This window comes from Ranitomeya imitator, chromosome 5 (assembly GCF_032444005.1).
Source record: "Ranitomeya imitator isolate aRanImi1 chromosome 5, aRanImi1.pri, whole genome shotgun sequence".
Taxonomy (NCBI): domain Eukaryota; kingdom Metazoa; phylum Chordata; class Amphibia; order Anura; family Dendrobatidae; genus Ranitomeya; species Ranitomeya imitator.
The window spans coordinates 73,751,504-73,769,602 of NC_091286.1; the positions used below are offsets into that span (position 1 = coordinate 73,751,504).

An 18,099-nucleotide genomic window follows, 5' to 3' on the forward strand; every position below is an offset into this window, starting at 1 on the left:
ACTACCTGTAGAGGAAGGGGTTTTTTTTTACCCGGGGACTACCTGTAGCGCAAGAGCGTTCATAACACGGGGACTACCTCTAGAGCAAGAGCGTTCGTAACCCGGGGACTACCTGTAGAGGAAGGGGTTTTTTTAACCCGGGGACTACCTGTAGAGCAAGAGCGTTCGTAACCTAGGGACTACCTGTATAGGAAGAGCGTTCGTAACCTGGGGACTACCTGTAGAAGAAGAGCGTTTGTAACCCGGGGACTACCTGCAAAGGAAGAGGGTTTGTAACCCAGGGACTACCTGTAGAGGAAAGGGGTTCGTAACCCAGGGACTACCTGTAGAGGAAGGGGGGTCTACAAAAAAGCTGTACATAACTATGGTACACTAGTCTGCACTTCTTTACATGTGTTTCCTGCTCCGTCTAAAGTAGTTATAACGCAAATATGCCTACAAAAAAACCTGATAATTGACAGGGTAAGGGAGTATACAGTAAACCATCTTATGTTTTATACCTAATGAGAGCATAAACAGCATCTCCTCCTGGGGAACGACTGTCCGCAATCCCATAAGCATTTATTTTTCATACTTGTCATCTTTCATACCTTTCATCTAACTTCTATCTGTGATAATGGCATTAAAATATTCCTTGCAGCAAGGTTATCTGTCCTCCCACGTAAGTCAGTGTGCTTGATAAAACGAGCACTATTCCTTCATCTGCCTATGTGGCTCCTTACAAGAAAGCCCACTGTGTCCCGGTTGTGATCTGCGTAGCTCATAATCCCCCGTACATAGATATCTGCTGTATACTCCCGGGGTGCTCTGTGGGATACAGACGGGGATCAGTGTAATGCATTATGCAGCACAGAATAAATCCATGTGACAAATGCATTCTTGTACAAAAAGGGGTCATGATAACTATTAAGCTGACACAAGGGACTAGATTTAAAGGGCATTTCTTACCCAGACTTCTTATGTGAAGTCTTTCTCCATTATGTCAACTGTATCTGAGTGTTATCCAGTTCTGACAAATGCTGATGACATCCATTACATTGTACTTCCTAACATTCAGGGACACTTCATCCCTAATGAACATTTTTGACTACGGTTAGCATAAACTCTGCCCCTTTAGAATTCTGGCTAGCGGGGTTGTCCCTATAAAGATATGTTGTGGTCATCATTTTCCAGAAAATCTTCACTGAAAATTTGTCCGCTTAGTCTTTGATATTTTGGATGTGGAGATGGAACTCGACAACTAGGAGATTGGGAAAACTTTCAGCCCACATGGGAGCAATAATGGCAGCCAACTTTATATCACAGGCCGGAAAAAAGTTGCACCTCCCCACAGGCGTGGGCGGAGGCCGGCATTACAACGGTGGGGGGGGGTTGGTGGGGCCGGTTATTTGGCAGGGATTGCAGAGAGGTTTGTCACTTCCCGTTCTCCAGGGGTCACGATTAGTGATGAGCGAGTGTACTCGTTGTTCGGGTTTTCCCAAGCACGCTCGGGTGACCTCCGAGTATTTGTAACTGCTCGGAGATTTAGTTGTCATCGCGGCAGCTGATTGATTTACAGCTACTAGCCAGGCTGAGTACATGTGTGGGTTGCCTTGTTGCTAGGGAATCCCCACATGCAATCAAGCTGTCTAGTAGCTGTAAATCATTCAGTTGTGGCAAGAAAAACTAAATCTCCGAGCAGTTACAAATACTCAGAGGTCACCCGAGCATACTCGGGAAAACCCGAGCAACGAGTATACTCACTCATCACTAGTCACGATCGGTCCCACCCATCCGCCCATATTTTATGGTTTTTCCTATGGGGTTTTTGTACTTTCATGGGTCATGGTGGCTTTGGAAGTTGGGGGGAGTCCTTGAAGTTGGTTGGAAATTGGTACGGGGGATCCATGGGCATTTGGTCTCCTCCTTTTTGGCATTTTAGATCTGGTGAAATGGGGTGAGGAAGTCGTCAAGGTTGTCGGATCCCCAGGATCTTTGAGTGAACATTGGAACCTTTGTGGTTATGGTGCTCCCGAGCCAGTGGGGTAACGGCTGGGAGTAAAATTGGGGGCTGATTTGTGTTCACTACATATTTGTTAAAGGGAACCTGTCACCTGAATTTGGCGGGACTGGTTTTGGGTCATATGGGCGGAGTTTTCAGGTGTTTGATTCACCCTTTCCTTACCCGCTGGCTGCATGCTGGCTGCAATATTGGATTGAAGTTCATTCTCTGTCCTCCATAGTACACGACTGCACAAGGCAAGATTGCTTTGCGCAGTCGTGTACTATGGAGGACAGAGAATGAACTTCAATCCAATATTGCATCCAGCATGCAGCCAGCGGGTAAGGAAAGGGTGAATCAAACACCCAAAAATTCTGCCCATATGACCCAAAACCAGTCCCGCCAAATTCAGGTGACAGAGTCCCTTTAATCACCAGATTTTGGGAGCTTCAAGGACTCCTCCCAGCGTTTAATGTTATTTTATTCTTGATTGTTTTTCGGTTTGTTGATTTAAATAAAGGCTGCTGTGGCCATAATTATTCCAAAAAGAATTTAGTGTCCTGGTTTTATTTTAATTTGTTTATTTTGGTTGGGTTGGTCATAAGGTGTGGGGTCGGTTGGTGGCTATCCCTGTTAGACTTCGCCAATACCAGTGTAATGGGGGGGGAGTAGAATGTGCAGAATGTACAACACGAAAAATAATTACAATCCATCTTAACCCCTTAGTGACAGAGCCAATTTGGTACTTAATGACCGAGCCAATTTTTGCAATTCTGACCACTGTCACTTTATGAGGTTATAACTCTGGAACGCTTCAACGGATCCCGCTGATTCTGAGATTATTTTTTCGTGACATATTGTACTTCATGTTAGTGGTAACATTTCTTCGATATTACTTGCGATTATTTATGAAAAAAATGGAAATATGGCGAAAATTTTTTAAATTTTGCAATTTTCAAGCTTTGTATTTTTATGCCCTTAAATCAGAGAGATATGTCACAAAAAATAGTTAATAAATAACATTTCCCACATGTCTACTTTACATCAGCACAATTTTGGAAACAAAATTTTTTTTTGTTAGGGAGTTATAAGGGTTAAAAGTTGACCAGCAATTTCTCATTTTTACAACACCTTTTTTTTTAGGGACCACATCACATTTGAAGTTATTTTGAGGGGTCTATATGATTGATAATAACGAAGTGCGACACCATTCTAAAAACTACACCCCTCAAGGTTCTCAAAACCACATTCAAGAAGTTTATTAACCCTTTACGTGCTTCACAGGAACTGAAACAATGTGGAAGGAAAAAATGAACATTTAACTTTTTTTTGCAAACATTTTAATTCAGAACCATTTTTTTATTTTCTCAAGTGTAGAAACAGAAATGTAACCATAAATTTTGTTATGCAATTTCTCCTGAATACGCCAATACCCCATATGTGGGGGTAAACCACTGTTTGGGTGCACCGCAGAACTTGGAAGTGAAGGAGCGCCGTTTGACTTTTTCAATGCAGAATTGGCTGGAATTGAGATCGGACGCCATGTCACGTTTAGAGAGCCCCTGATGTGCCTAAACAGTGGAAACCCCCCACAAGTGACACCATTTTGTAAACTAGACCCCTTAAGGAACTTATCTAGATGTGTGGTGAGCACTTTGAACCCCCAAGAGCTTCACAAAAGTTTATAACGTAGAGCCGTGAAAATAAAAAATCGCATTTGTTTACACAAAAATGATATTTTCGCCCACAAATTCTTATTTTCACAAGGGTAACAGGAGAAATTAGACCACAAAAGTTGTTGTGCGATTTCTCCTGAATATGTCGATACCCCATATGTGAGGGTAAACCACTGTTTGGGCGCACCGCAGAGCTTGGAAGAGAAGGAGTGCCGTTTTACTTTTTCAATGTAGAATGTCGCGTTTGGAGAGCCCCTGATGTGCCTAAACAGTGGAAACCGCCCACAAGTGACCCCATTTTGGAAACTAGACACCCCATGGAACTTATCTAGATGTGTGGTGAGAACTTTAAATGCCCAAGTGCTTCACAGAAGTTTAGAATGCAGAGTCGTGAAAATAAAAAATATTTTTTTTTTTCCACAAAAAAGATTTTTTAGCCCCCAAGTTTTTATTTTCACAAGGGTAACAAGAGAAATTGGACCCCAAAAGTTGTTGTCCAATTTGTCTTGAGTATGCTGGTACCCCATATGTGGGGGTAAACCACTGTTTGGGCGCACGGCAGAGCTCGGAAGGAAGGAGCGCCGTTTTGGAATGCAGACTTTGATAGAATGGTCTGCGGGCGTTATGTTGCGTTTGTAGTGCCCCTGATGTACCTAAACCAGGGGTCCCCAACTCCAGTCCTCAAGGCCCACCAACATGTCATGTTTTCAGGATTTCCTTAGTCTTGCCCAGGTAATAATTGCATCACCTGTGCAATGCAAAGGAAATCCTGAAAACATGACCTGTTGGTGGGCCTTGAGGACTGGAGTTGGGGACCCCTGACCTAAACAGTAGAAACCCTCCACAAGTGACCCCATTTTGGAAACTAGACCCCCCAAGGAACTTATCTAGATGTGTGGTGAGAAGTTTGAATGCCCAAGTGCTTCACAGAAGTTTAGAATGCAGAGTCGTGAAAATAAAAAATATTTTTTTTTCCACAAAAAAGATATTGTAGCCCCCAAGTTTTTATTTTCACAAGGGTAACAGGAGAAACTGGACCACAATAGTTGTTGTCCAATTTATCCCGAGTACACTGATGTGCCATATGTGGGGGTAAACCACTGTTTGGGCGCACGGCAGAGCTCGGAAGGGAAGGAGCGCTGTTTTGGAATGCAGACTTTGATAGAATGGTCTGTGGGCATTATGTTGCGATTGCAGAGCCCCTGATGTACCTAAACAGTAGTAACCACCCACAAGTGACCCCATTTTGGAAACTAGACCCCCTAGATGTGTGGTGAGAACTTTGAATGCCCAAGTGCTTCACAGAAGTTTAGAATGCAGAGTCGTGAATATAAAAAAAATATTTTTTTTTCCACAAAAAAGATTTTGTAGCCCCCAAGTTTTTTTCACAAGGGTAACAGGAGAAATTGGACCCCAAAAGTTGTTGTCCAATTTATCCCGAGTATGCTGATGCCCCATATGTGGGGGTAAACCACTGTTTGGGTGCACGGCAGAGCTCGGAAGGGAAGGAGTGCTGTTTTGGAATGCAGACTTAGATAGAATGGTCTGTGGGCATTATGTTGCGTTTGCAGAGCCCCTGATGTACCTAAACAGTAGTAACCCCCCACAAGTGACCCCATTTTGGAAACTAGACCCCCCAAGGAACTTATCTAGATGTGTGGTGAGAACTTTGAATGCCCAAGTGCTTCACAGAAGTTTGGAATGCAGAGTCGTGAAAATAAAAAAATATATTTTTTTCCACAAAAAGATTTTGTAGCCCCCAAGTTTTTATTTTCACAAGGGTAACATGAGAAATTGGACCCCAAAAGTTGTTGTCCAATTTATCCCGAGTACGCTGATGCCCCATATGTGGGGGTAACCCACTGTTTGGACGCACGGCAGAGCTCAGAAGGGAGGGAGCACCATTTGACTTTTTGAGCGCAAAATTGGCTGTCGTGTTTGGAGACCCCCTGATGTAACTAAACAGTGGAAACCCCCCAATTCTAGCTCCAACCCCAACACACCCCTAACCCTAATCCCAACCCGATCCATAATCCTAATCACTAACCCTAACGATAATCACAACCCTTACCCCAAAACAACCCTAATGTCAACCCTAACATAACCCTAATCAAAACCCTAAATCCAACACACCCCTAATCCTAATCTCAAACCTAACCTCAAACCTAACCCTAATCCCTAATCCCCTAATCACAACCCTAACCTTAACCCTAATCCCAAAGCTAACCCTAATCCCAAGCGTAACCCTAATGCCAACCCTAACCCTAATACCAACTCTAATCCAAACCCTAACCCCAAATCTAACCCTAACTTTAGCCCCATCCCTAGCCCTAACTTTAGCCCCAACCCTAACCCTAGCCCTAAGGCTACTTCCACACTTGCGTCGTTTGGCATCCGTCGCAATCTGTCGTTTTGGACAAAAAACGGATCCTCCAAATGTGCCCGCAGGATGCGTTTTTTTGCCCATAGACTTGTATTGCCGACGGATTGTGACGGATGGCCACACGTCGCGTCCGTCATGCACTGGATCAGTTGTGTTTTGGCAGACCGTCGGCACAAAAAACGTTCAATGTAACTTTTTTGTACGTCGCGTCCGCCATTTCTGACCGCGCATGCGTGGCCGTAACTCCGCCCCCTCCTCCCCAGGACATAGATTGGGCAATGGATGCATTGAAAAACTACATCCGCTGCCCACGTTGTGCACAATTTTCACAACGTGCATCGGTATGTCGGGCCGACGCATTGCGACGGCCCCGTACCGACGTAAGTGTGAAAGAACCCTAACCCTGAATTTAGCCCCAACCCTAACCCTAAATTTAGCCCCAACCCTAACCCTAGCCCTAACCCTAGCCCTAACCCTAGCCCTAACCCTAACCCTAGCCCTAGCCCTAACCCTAGCCCTAACCCTAACCCTAATTTTAGCCCCAACTGCTCTTCTCCTGCCGGCCGGCAGATGGCGACAGATGGCGGGCGCACTGCGCATGCGCCCGCCATTTTCTTTTGCCAAGAAGACCAGGAGGCGCAGCAGAGGAGGATCCAGGGACATCGGTAAGTATAATAGGGTCCCCGAATCCCCCTATTTCTCTGTCCTCTGATGTGTGATCACATCAGAGGACAGAGAATTACAGATTTATTTATTTTTTTGCGGTCGCCGGTAAACAGTTAATTACCGCGATCGCAAAACAGGGGTCGGTAAAACCGACCCCGATCATGTTCTTTGGGGTCTCGGCTACCCCGGCAGCCGAGACCCCAAAGATTCCCCCGGTGCCGGCCGGCGGGCGCACTGCGCATGCGCCCGCCATTTTGAAGATGGCGGCGCCCACCGGGAGCCACGAGGAGCACCGGGGGAGATAGGTGAGTATCACATCGGAGGACAGAGAAATTAAAAAGAAATCACGCTTTTTTTTGCGATCGCCGGTAAACGGTTAATTACCGGCGATCGCAAATGCGGGGTCGGTAAAACCCCCCCGAATCATGTTCTCTGGGGTCTCGGCTACCCCCGGCAGCCGAGACCCTGGAGAAAATCTGACTCTGGGGGGCGCTATTTACTTTTTCCAATTAATTAACGGCGCTGTGGTTTAAGTACCCTTAGCGGCCGCCGTAAAAAGGCGTATCGGCGGTCGCTAAGGGGTTAAAATGACATTATTGCATTTATTTTTCATTATTTTTTATTGATTTTATAGGAAGAAAAAAATAATCTTTTTTTTTCTCTAGAAAAAAGGGACGTAGAAATACACTGCTATGCACAGATGTATCTCTATGTACTAATAGGACTGGCCTGTGGGTTTAGAGCCTGCAATGCAGCTTCAAGTATAGAAAATCATCTGAAAGCTGTCAGTGTAGGCTGTGGCTCATTATTGCTTGCAATGATGTAGGTTGTTTGTTTGATTCCTCAAAGGACTATATCTCAATAAGTAATTGTTTTATACGAACAAAAAAATCTGACTTTTTCTTCACTTCTAGAATATCAGGACATAGTAATACACTGCTAAATATAAATGTATCTCTGATTACCAGTATATTCTGACAGTAGGTTCAGAGCCTGCAATGCAGTTTCCAGTATTACCCCCTGAGCAGGAGGAGCTATGGAACGATGAAGATGTTGCACAGAGGGAAAATACAGTCCAATCTGTATTTTCCATTAATATGCTTAGATACAGCACTCTGAACAGCCAGCTACTTAGCAATGACCTTTTGTGGCTTATCCTCCTTGTGGAGTGTCAGTGGCTGCCTTCTGGACATCTGTCAAGTCAGCAGTCTTCCCCATGATTGTGGAGAATACTGAAACAGACTAAGGGGCCTTTTTAAGCACTTAGGAATCCTTTGTAGGTGTTTTTGTTAATTATTCTAATTTACTGAGATAATGACTTTTTGGTTTTTATTGGCTGTAAGCCATAATCATCAACATTAACAGAAATAAACATTGAAATAGGTCATCCTGTAATGACTCTATATAATATCTGAGTTTCACTTTTTGTATTGAAGAACTGAAGTAAATTAACTTTTTGATGATGTTATAATTTTGTGAGAAGCACTTGTATATAGTTTTGTCAGAAAGATTCAGTATAAGGGCAGAGACAGACTGCCGTTTTTCTTGTGCGAGAATCGCATCATAAGCCTGGCACTGGCCTGGCACCTCTCCTGACTTGAGCTTGACAGTTGCATAGAAATACATCATACTGTCTAGCTCAGGTCAGGAGAGGTGCCAGGCCAGTGCAGTGCAGTGTGATGCGATCCTTGCACGACTTATACGGCAGTCTGACTCAGCCTTAACCTGTGTTTTAATCATTTGAACACAGGCCCTTTTATGTCCATTTGGGCAGTCCTATCAGTGTCTGGCAGCTTTTTTAGTATTGTATACATACAGCAATAGCTGTCAAATCACTGATAGGATATTGATGATATTTAAAAAAAACACCAATTTGTGGCTGTCCACTTTTTAAAGAAAATTGCAACCTCAGATTGGTGATAGGTATCTTTAACCCCTTAGTGACAGAGCCAATTTGGTACTTAATGACCGAGCCAATTATTGCAATTCTGACCACTGTCACTTTATGAGGTTATAACTCTGGAACGCTTCAACGGATCCCGCTGATTCTGAGATTGTTTTTTCGTGACATATTGTACTTCATGTTAGTGGTAACATTTCTTCGATATTACTTGCGATTATTTATGAAAAAAACGGAAATATGGCGAAAATTTTTAAAATTTTGCAATTTTCAAACTTTGTATTTTTATGCCCTTAAATCAGAGAGATATGTCACGAAAAATAGTTAATAAATAACATTTCCCACATGTCTACTTTACATCAGCACAATTTTGGAAACAAAATTTTTTTTTGTTAGGGAGTTATAAGGGTTAAAAGTTGACCAGCAATTTCTCATTTTTACAACACCATTTTTTTTTAGGGACCACATCACATTTGAAGTCATTTTGAGGGGTCTATATGATAGAAAATAATGAAGTGTGACACCATTCTAAAAACTACACCCCTCAAGGTTCTCAAAACCACATTCAAGAAGTTTATTAACCCTTTACGTGCTTCACAGGAACTGAAACAATGTGGAAGGAAAAAATGAACATTTAACTTTTTTTTGCAAACATCTTAATTCAGAACCATTTTTTTTATTTTCACAAGTGTAAAAACAGAAATGTAACCATAAATTTTGTTATGCAATTTCTCCTGAATACGCCAATACCCCATATGTGGGGGTAAACCACTGTTAGGGCGCACCGCAGAACTTAGAAGTGAAGGAGCGCCGTTTGACTTTTTCAATGCAGAATTGGCTGGAATTGAGATCGGACGCCATGTCACGTTTAGAGAGCCCCTGATGTGCCTAAACAGTGGAAACCCCCCACAAGTGACACCATTTTGGAAACTAGACCCCTTAAGGAACTTATCTAGATGTGTGGCGAGCACTTTGAACCCCCAAGTGCTTCACAGAAGTTTATAACGTAGAGCCGTGAAAATAAAAAAATCGCTTTTGTTTACACAAAAATGATCTTTTTGCCCACAAATTCTTATTTTCACAAGGGTAACAGGAGAAATTAGACCACAAAAGTTGTTGTGCGATTTCTCCTGAATACGTCGATACCCCATATGTGAGGGTAAACCACTGTTTGGGCGCACCGCAGAGCTTGGAAGTGAAGGAGCGCCGTTTTACTTTTTCAATGTAGAATTGGCTGGAATTGAGATTGGACGCCATGTCGCGTTTGGAGAGCCCCTGATGTGCCTAAACAGTGGAAACCCCCCACAAGTGACACCATTTTGGAAACTAGACCCCTTAAGGAACTTATCTAGATGTGTGGCGAGCACTTTGAACCCCCATGTGCTTCACAGAAGTTTATAACGTAGAGCCGTGAAAAAAAAAAAAAAAAAAAAAAAAAAAATCGCATTTTTTCTACAAAAACGATCTTTTTGCCCACAAATTTTTATTTTCACAAGGGTAACAGGAGAAATTAGACCACAAAAGTTGTTGTGCAATTTCTCCTGAGTACGCTGATACCCAATATGTGGGGGTAAACCACTGTTAGGGCGCACCGCAGAGCTTGGAAGAGAAGGAGTGCCGTTTTACTTTTTCAATGTAGAATTGGCTGGAATTGAGATCGGACGCCATGTCGCGTTTGGAGAGCCCCTGATGTGCCTAAACAGTAGAAATCCCCCACAAGTGACCCCATTTTGGAAACTAGACCCCCCATGGAACTTATCTAGATGTGTGGTGAGAACCTTGAATGCCCAAGTGCTTCACAGAAGTTTATAATGCAGAGCCGTGAAAATAAAAAATATTTTTTTTTTCCACAAAAAAGATATTGTAGCCCCCAAGTTTTTATTTTTACAAGGGTAACAAGAGAAATTGGACCCCAAAAGTTGTTGTCCAATTTATCCCGAGTACGCTGATGTGCCATATGTGGGGGTAAACCACTGTTTGGGCGCACGGCAGAGCTCGGAAGGGAAGGAGCGCCTTTTTGGAATGCAGACTTTGATAGAATGGTCTGTGGGCATTATGTTGCGATTGCAGAGCCCCTGATATACCTAAACTGTAGTAACCCCCCACAAGTGACCCCATTTTGGAAACTAGACCCCCCAAGGAACTTATCTAGATGTGTGGTGAGAACTTTGAATGCCCAAGTGCTTCACAGAAGTTTAGAATGCAGAGTCGTGAAAATAAAAAATATTTTTTTTTTTCACAAAAAAGATTTTGTAGCCCCCAAGTTTTTATTTTCACAAGGGTAACAAGAGAAATTGGACCCCAGAAGTTGTTGTCCAATTTATCCCGAGTACGCTGATGCCCCATATGTGGGGGTAACCCACTGTTTGGGTGCACGGCAGAGCTCAGAAGGGAGGGAGCACCATTTGACTTTTTGAGCGCAAAATTGGCTGTCGTGTTTGGAGACCCCCTGATGTACCTAAACAGTGGAAACCCCCCAATTCTAGCTCCAACCCCTAACCCTAATCCCAACCTGATCCATAATCCTAATCACTAACCCTAACCATAATCACAACCCTTACCCCAAAACAACCCTAATGTCAACCCTAACCATAACCCTAATCAAAACCCTAAATCCAACACACCCCTAATCCTAATCTCAACCCTAACCTCAAACCTAACCCTAATCCCAATACACCCCTAATCACAACCCTAACCTTAACCCTAATCCCAAACCCAACCCTAATCCCAAGCGTAACCCTAATGCCAACCCTAACCCTAATACCAACCCTAATCCAAACCCTAAACCTAATCCCAGCTCTAACCCTAACTTTAGCCCCAACCCTAGCCCTAACTTTAGCCCCAACCCTAACCCTAGCCCTAAGGCTACTTTCACACTTGCGTTGTTTGGCATTCCGTCGCAATCCGTCGTTTTGGACAAGAAACGGATCCTGCAAATGTGCCCGCAGGATGCGTTTTTTGCCCATAGTATTGCCGACGGATCGTGACGGATGGCCACACGTCGCGTCCGTCGTGCACTGGATCAGTTGTGTTTTGGCGGAGCGTCGGCACAAAAAAACGTTCAATGAAACGTTTTTTTGTACGTCGCATCCGCCATTTCTGACCGCGCATGCGTGGCCGTAACTCCGCCCCCTCCTCCCCAGGACATAGATTGGGCAGCGGATGCGTTGAAAAACTACAGCTGCTGCCCACGTTGTGCACAATTTTCACAACGTGCGTCGGTATGTCGGGCCGACGCATTGCGACGGCCCCGTACCGACGTAAGTGTGAAAGAAGCCTAACCCTAAATTTAGCCCCAACCCTAACCCTAAATTTAGCCCCAACCCTAACCCTAAATTTAGCCCCAACCCTACCCCTAACCTAACCCTACCCCTAACCTAACCCTAGCCGTAACCCTACCCCTAACCTAACCCTACCCCTAACCTAACCCTAGCCGTAACCCTACCCCTAACCTAACCCTAACCCTAACCCTACCCCTACCCCTAACCCTACCCCTAACCTAACCCTAGCCCTAACCCTAACCCTACCCTACCCCTAACCCTAACCCTACCCCTAACCCTACCCCTAACCCTACCCCTAACCCTACCCTACCCCTAACCCTACCCCTAACCCTACCCCTAACCCTACTCCTAACCCTAATTTTAGCCCTAACCGCTGTTCTCCTGCCGGCCGGCAGATGGAGACAGATGGCGGGCGCACTGGGCATGCGTCCGCCATGTTCTTCTGCCGGCGGCCAGGAGGAGCAGCAAGAGGATCCAGGGACCTAGGTGAGTATGCTAGGGTCCCCGAATCCCCCTATTTCTCTGCCCTCTGATGTGCGATCACATCAGAGGACAGAGAATTACACTTTACTTTTTTTTTTTTTTTTGCGGTCGCCGGTAAACAGTTAATTACCGGCGATCGCAAAACAGGGGTCGCTAAAACCGACCCCCGATCATGCTCTTTGGGGTCTCGGCTACCCCAGGCAGCCGAGACCCCAAAGATTCTCCCGGTGCCGGCCGGCGGGCGCACTGCGCATGCGCCCGCCATTTTGAAGATGGCGGTGCCCACCGGGAGACACGAGGAGCATCGGGGGAGCTAGGTGAGTATTGGGGGGCCACCTGGGACCCCTTTTCTCTGTCCTCCGATGTGCGATCACATCGGAGGACAGAGAAATTAAAAAGAGATCGCTTTTTTTTTTTTTTGCGATCGCCGGTAAACGGTTAATTACCGGCGATCGCAAATGCGGGGAGGGTTAAAAACCCCCCGAATCATGTTCTCTGGGGTCTCGGCTACCCTCGGCAGCCGAGACCCCGGAGAAAATCGGCCTGTGGGGGGCGCTATACACTTTTTCCACAGCGCCGTTAATTAACGGCGCTGTGGTTTAAGTACCCTTAGCGGCCGCCGTTAAAAGGCGTATCGGCGGTCGCTAAGGGGTTCAATCAAGTAAAACCGTTTAAATGTTTACAATGAACCTGTCGATTGGTCTGTAATGTCTCCCGGTATTACTGACTGCACACGTACAGACATAATCATATGCGTCTTAGTGTGGGATTAGATTTTATTACACCAAGATTACAAAAAAATAATCTGAATTGTTTGTAGATCTTTGACATCTGCCGGGAATTACTTCATGTAACTAGCTGTGTAAAGATTGTAAAGATTTATTACTAAATCTATCACAATCCTTCAAGCAAAAACAGCAATTCTTGCATTGCTTTTCTCTTTTATGATTCACACGGTGAAGATCACATGGAACCTGTCACCTGTCAGCCCTCTTTTACAGCATTCCAGAATTCTATATACAGTGGGGCAAAAAAGTATTTAGTCAGTCAGCAATAGTGCAAGTTCCACCACTTAAAAAGATGAGAGGCGTCTGTAATTTACATCATAGGTAGACCTCAACTATGGGAGACAAACTGAGAAAAAAAAATCCAGAAAATCACATTGTCTGTTTTTTTAACATTTTATTTGCATATTATGGTGGAAAATAAGTATTTGGTCAGAAACAAACAATCAAGATTTCTGGCTCTCACAGACCTGTAACTTCTTCTTTTAGAGTCTCCTCTTTCCTCCACTCATTACCTGTAGTAATGGCACCTGTTTAAACTTGTTATCAGTATAAAAAGACACCTGTGCACACCCTCAAACAGTCTGACTCCAAACTCCACTATGGTGAAGACCAAAGAGCTGTCAAAGGACACCAGAAACAAAATTGTAGCCCTGCACCAGGCTGGGAAGACTGAATCTGCAATAGCCAACCAGCTTGGAGTGAAGAAATCAACAGTGGGAGCAATAATTAGAAAATGGAAGACATACAAGACCACTGATAATCTCCCTCGATCTGGGGCTCCACGCAAAATCCCACCCCGTGGGGTCAGAATGATCACAAGAACGGTGAGCAAAAATCCCAGAACCACGCAGGGGGACCTAGTGAATGAACTGCAGAGAGCTGGGACCAATGTAACAAGGCCTACCATAAGTAACACACTACGCCACCATGGACTCAGATCCTGCAGTGCCAGACGTGTCCCACTGCTTAAGCCAGTACATGTCCGGGCCCGTCTGAAGTTTGCTAGAGAGCATTTGGATGATCCAGAGGACTTTTGGGAGAATGTCCTATGGTCTGATGAAACCAAACTGGAACTGTTTGGTAGAAACACAACTTGTCGTGTTTGGAGGAAAAAGAATACTGAGTTGCATCCATCAAACACCATACCTACTGTAAAGCATGGTGGTGGAAACATCATGCTTTGGGGATGTTTCTCTGCAAAGGGGCCAGGACAACTGATCCGGGTACATGAAAGAATGAATGGGGCCATGTATCGTGAGATTTTGAGTGCAAACCTCCTTCCATCAGCAAGGGCATTGAAGATGAAACGTGGCTGGGTCTTTCAACATGACAATGATCCAAAGCACACCGCCAGGGCAACGAAGGAGTGGCTTCGTAAGAAGCATTTCAAGGTCCTGGAGTGGCCTAGCTAGTCTCCAGATCTCAACCCTATAGAAAACCTTTGGAGGGAGTTGAAAGTTCGTGTTGCCAAGCGAAAAGCCAAAAACATCACTGCTCTAGAGGACATCTGCATGGAGGAATGGGCCAACGTACCAACAACAGTGTGTGGCAACCTTGTGAAGACTTACAGAAAACGTTTGACCTCTGTCATTGCCAACAAAGGATATATTACAAAGTATTGAGATGAAATTTTGTTTCTGACCAAATACTTATTTTCCACCATAATATGCAAAAAAAATGTTAAAAAAACAGACAATGTGATTTTCTGGATTTTTTTTCTCAGTTTGTCTCCCATAGTTGAGGTCTACCTATGATGTAAATTACAGACGCCTCTCATCTTTTTAAGTGGTGGAACTTGCACTATTGCTGACTGACTAAATACTTTTTTGTCCCACTGTATATGTCCCCAACCCCCTCTGCAAGGCGCAAAAAATAGATTTTATTGTACTCCCAGACGGGGTGGTCCGGTCCAATGGTTGTCTCTGCCTTTATCCGGCCTTCTCTCTTCTTACAACTGCTGTCCTCCATCTTTGCTTCATGTGGATGAGGTGTCCTACGTCATCCACATAGTGTCCCCATCGCGCTCCTTCACAGATGCATTTCTCTTTGCTCTACCGAGGGACGAGCAAAGCACAGTAGTGCGCATGCGCCAGCTTTACCTATGGGGCATCGCCTTTCTTCGGCCTTTCCCGGAACAAGCACACTATAGTGCTTTTCTCTGCCATGCCAAAGTGCAACCGCACAGGAGCGTGACATGGGACACTGCGTGGATGATGTAGGACACGTCATCCAGACGAAGTAGGGAAGGAGATCGCAAAAAGAGAGGATCAAGACTGGAGACGTCCATCAGACCGGACAGCACTGTATGTCAGCATAATAAAAGGTCTTTTTATCCAAGAAAAAAAAAGTCTAAACTGCAATACCAGGCACAGCCTACTATCAAATAGGGCACTATTTCTGGAAAAAAAAAAAAGCAAAAAAAGCAATTCTCATAATCCCCTAAACCTCAAAGCAATTCTCATTTTACCCACATTGATTTGTTTTTGTTATATCACTAATGTATGCTACATATAGTCACTATCATTTTACAGACATTTATAGCACAAGAATTGTAATATTTACCCAGCTTGTCATAGATAACGTCTGCTTTGTCTCCAGACCCTATAAAAACATTCCTGGTGCTAATCGACCCTGACCCAGTACTAAAATGACACCTCCCACCATTGACACTAGCAGTTTGTACAGCAAATACTCGGCCGTGGAAAGCTCGATGAAGACGCGTTAGAGGAGCTCTCTGACCGTGGTATTGGTGGTCACACGGCTTTGCTTCATCGCAGCCTGTTATTAGGATACCGAAACGTCATGCAAGAAATTCTTTCGCATTGCCGCTGGCGGCACAATGGTTGAACAAAAACAAGGAATTTCCGATTGAAGTGAAAACTTAAAAGGAAGTAAATAAGGTGAAATATCTGACGCCGAAACCTGAAAATCAAGTTTTGACATTTTTCTGCTACTAATTTTAAATCCATTGTCAAAATAGCTAGTTATCCTGACAAATCGCCTGGTTGTATCTTCTGTCACATACGGTAATTATTTCACTGTCAGAGCTCTGCTTTACCAGGTAAACTAGTCCAAAGGAGGCAGGATCACAATATCTACATGTGCGACATGTTGCCAATCATCTTCAGAATGCCATGGAACCGTCTTGTCGTTGATGATGTTAAAGGGAATCTGTCAGCAGGATTTCACCCCCAAATTATTTATATGCACATGTAGCTCTTTCAAATACAAGCCCAGCAACACCTTTACATGGTCAGTCCGATCCTCCGTTACTGAGAAATCAGATTGAATTGATATGCAAATGAGGCTGAAGGGCTATGGTAGATCTGAAGCCTCTGTCACTCCAGCTCTATTCCCCACCCAGCCCTGTCTCCTCCTGATTGACTTTTCATCCTTTATGCTGTGTGACTTCAGGCAAAATAGCTGTCAGTCAAGCAGCAGCGCTGGAGGGGAGGGAATAGAGCTGGAGTGACAGAGGCTTCAGATCTACAAATAGTTCTTCAGCCTCATTTGCATGTCAATTCAAACACTGATTTCACGGTAATGGAGGAACAGATTGGCAATGGAAAGGTATTGTGCACTTGTCTTTCAAAGAGCTACATGTGCGTAGAAATAATTTGTGGTGTAAAATCCTGCTGACAGATTCACTTTAAGACTGTACGTAGAGCGAGCCAACAAAAAAAAAAAAAAAAAAACAGAATGCAAAAATAGAGCCATCACTACAGGACTTGTAGCATAAAATGCAGTCAGGCATGCTAAGACGTCTAGCTCCCCAATAGATATGGTGCCAAATTTCATGTCAAAGTGAACCCTATGGTTGAAATGCCACAAATAATATAAAAAATACAACATAATAGACAATCAGAGAACACATACTGAATGTGGTTAAGTTCTTTACTATATGCCATCATCCTAGCGTCAGACATTCCATTGTGTTTTCAATATTATTCTGACAAGATGCTACCTGAGCACCAATACTTCTACCCAAGAAAAACAAAGATGAAGAAAAGGATCGCAACCTAAGAGCAAGCAAGAAGGTACAACAAAGTTAAACGGAATCTGTCAGCAGTAATCTGAGGGCAGCATGAGGTAGGGGCTGAGACACTGACTTCAGGGATGTGTCACTTATTAGGCTGTGTGCTGTTTCACTACAATAAGTGTTTTATTAACATCAATTATCACTGCTGAACTAGGTGTCCTGTGCATCCTTGTCTGATCACGCCCCCACCACTGATTAGCAGCTTTCTGAGCTCTGCTGCATTGCTACAGCTAAAAACTCTGATTGTATCACAATTGCTGCCCCCAGTAAGTGGAATCAAAGTCTCTCTCTGTATATCATGCTTCTCTCAGATGAAGTAGAAAAAACCTCGCAACAGATTCCCTTTAAAGGAATTGTCCTGCCTGATTATTATATATATATATATATGTATATATATATATATATATATATATATATATATATATATATATATATACATACATACATACATACATATATTAATGCACTATATAATATACAGTAATAGAATTTGTACAATTGATACTTAAAGGGGTTATCTGGTCCAAATCAATAAGTCTGCAGTCACTCTGTGTGACTGTAGACTTATCAATCCCCCCAGCACACGCACTCTGCACTGCAGGGATTCACTGATTTCCCACCCGGCTAGTGGGTGCAGCCTCCCTCTCCATACAGTTGGATGCCCACTGGCTGGCAGTGTCAATAGACGAGGTGTGGCTTCGGCTCAATGCAAGTGTATGGGGAGCGAGTCCGCACTCACTGGCCGGGGTACGCATAACTCATACATACCCTCCGATCCTGGGTCGGAATCCGGCGAATCACCACAGCTGGGGGGGACTCATAAGACGTAGTCACACAGAGTGACTGCAGACTTATTGATTTGGATCAGACAATCCCTTTAAGTGAATGGAGCTACATTGCAG

The 18,099-nt window shown here is 44.1% G+C and overlaps 1 protein-coding gene across 6 annotated transcripts in view; it reads right to left on the reverse strand.

The window, feature by feature from the left end:
* The window catches only part of PLCB4 (phospholipase C beta 4), a 400,742-nt gene that overhangs the window by 329,209 nt on the left and 53,434 nt on the right, over positions 1-18,099 (reverse strand). The gene's annotated exons all lie outside the window — the stretch shown is intronic.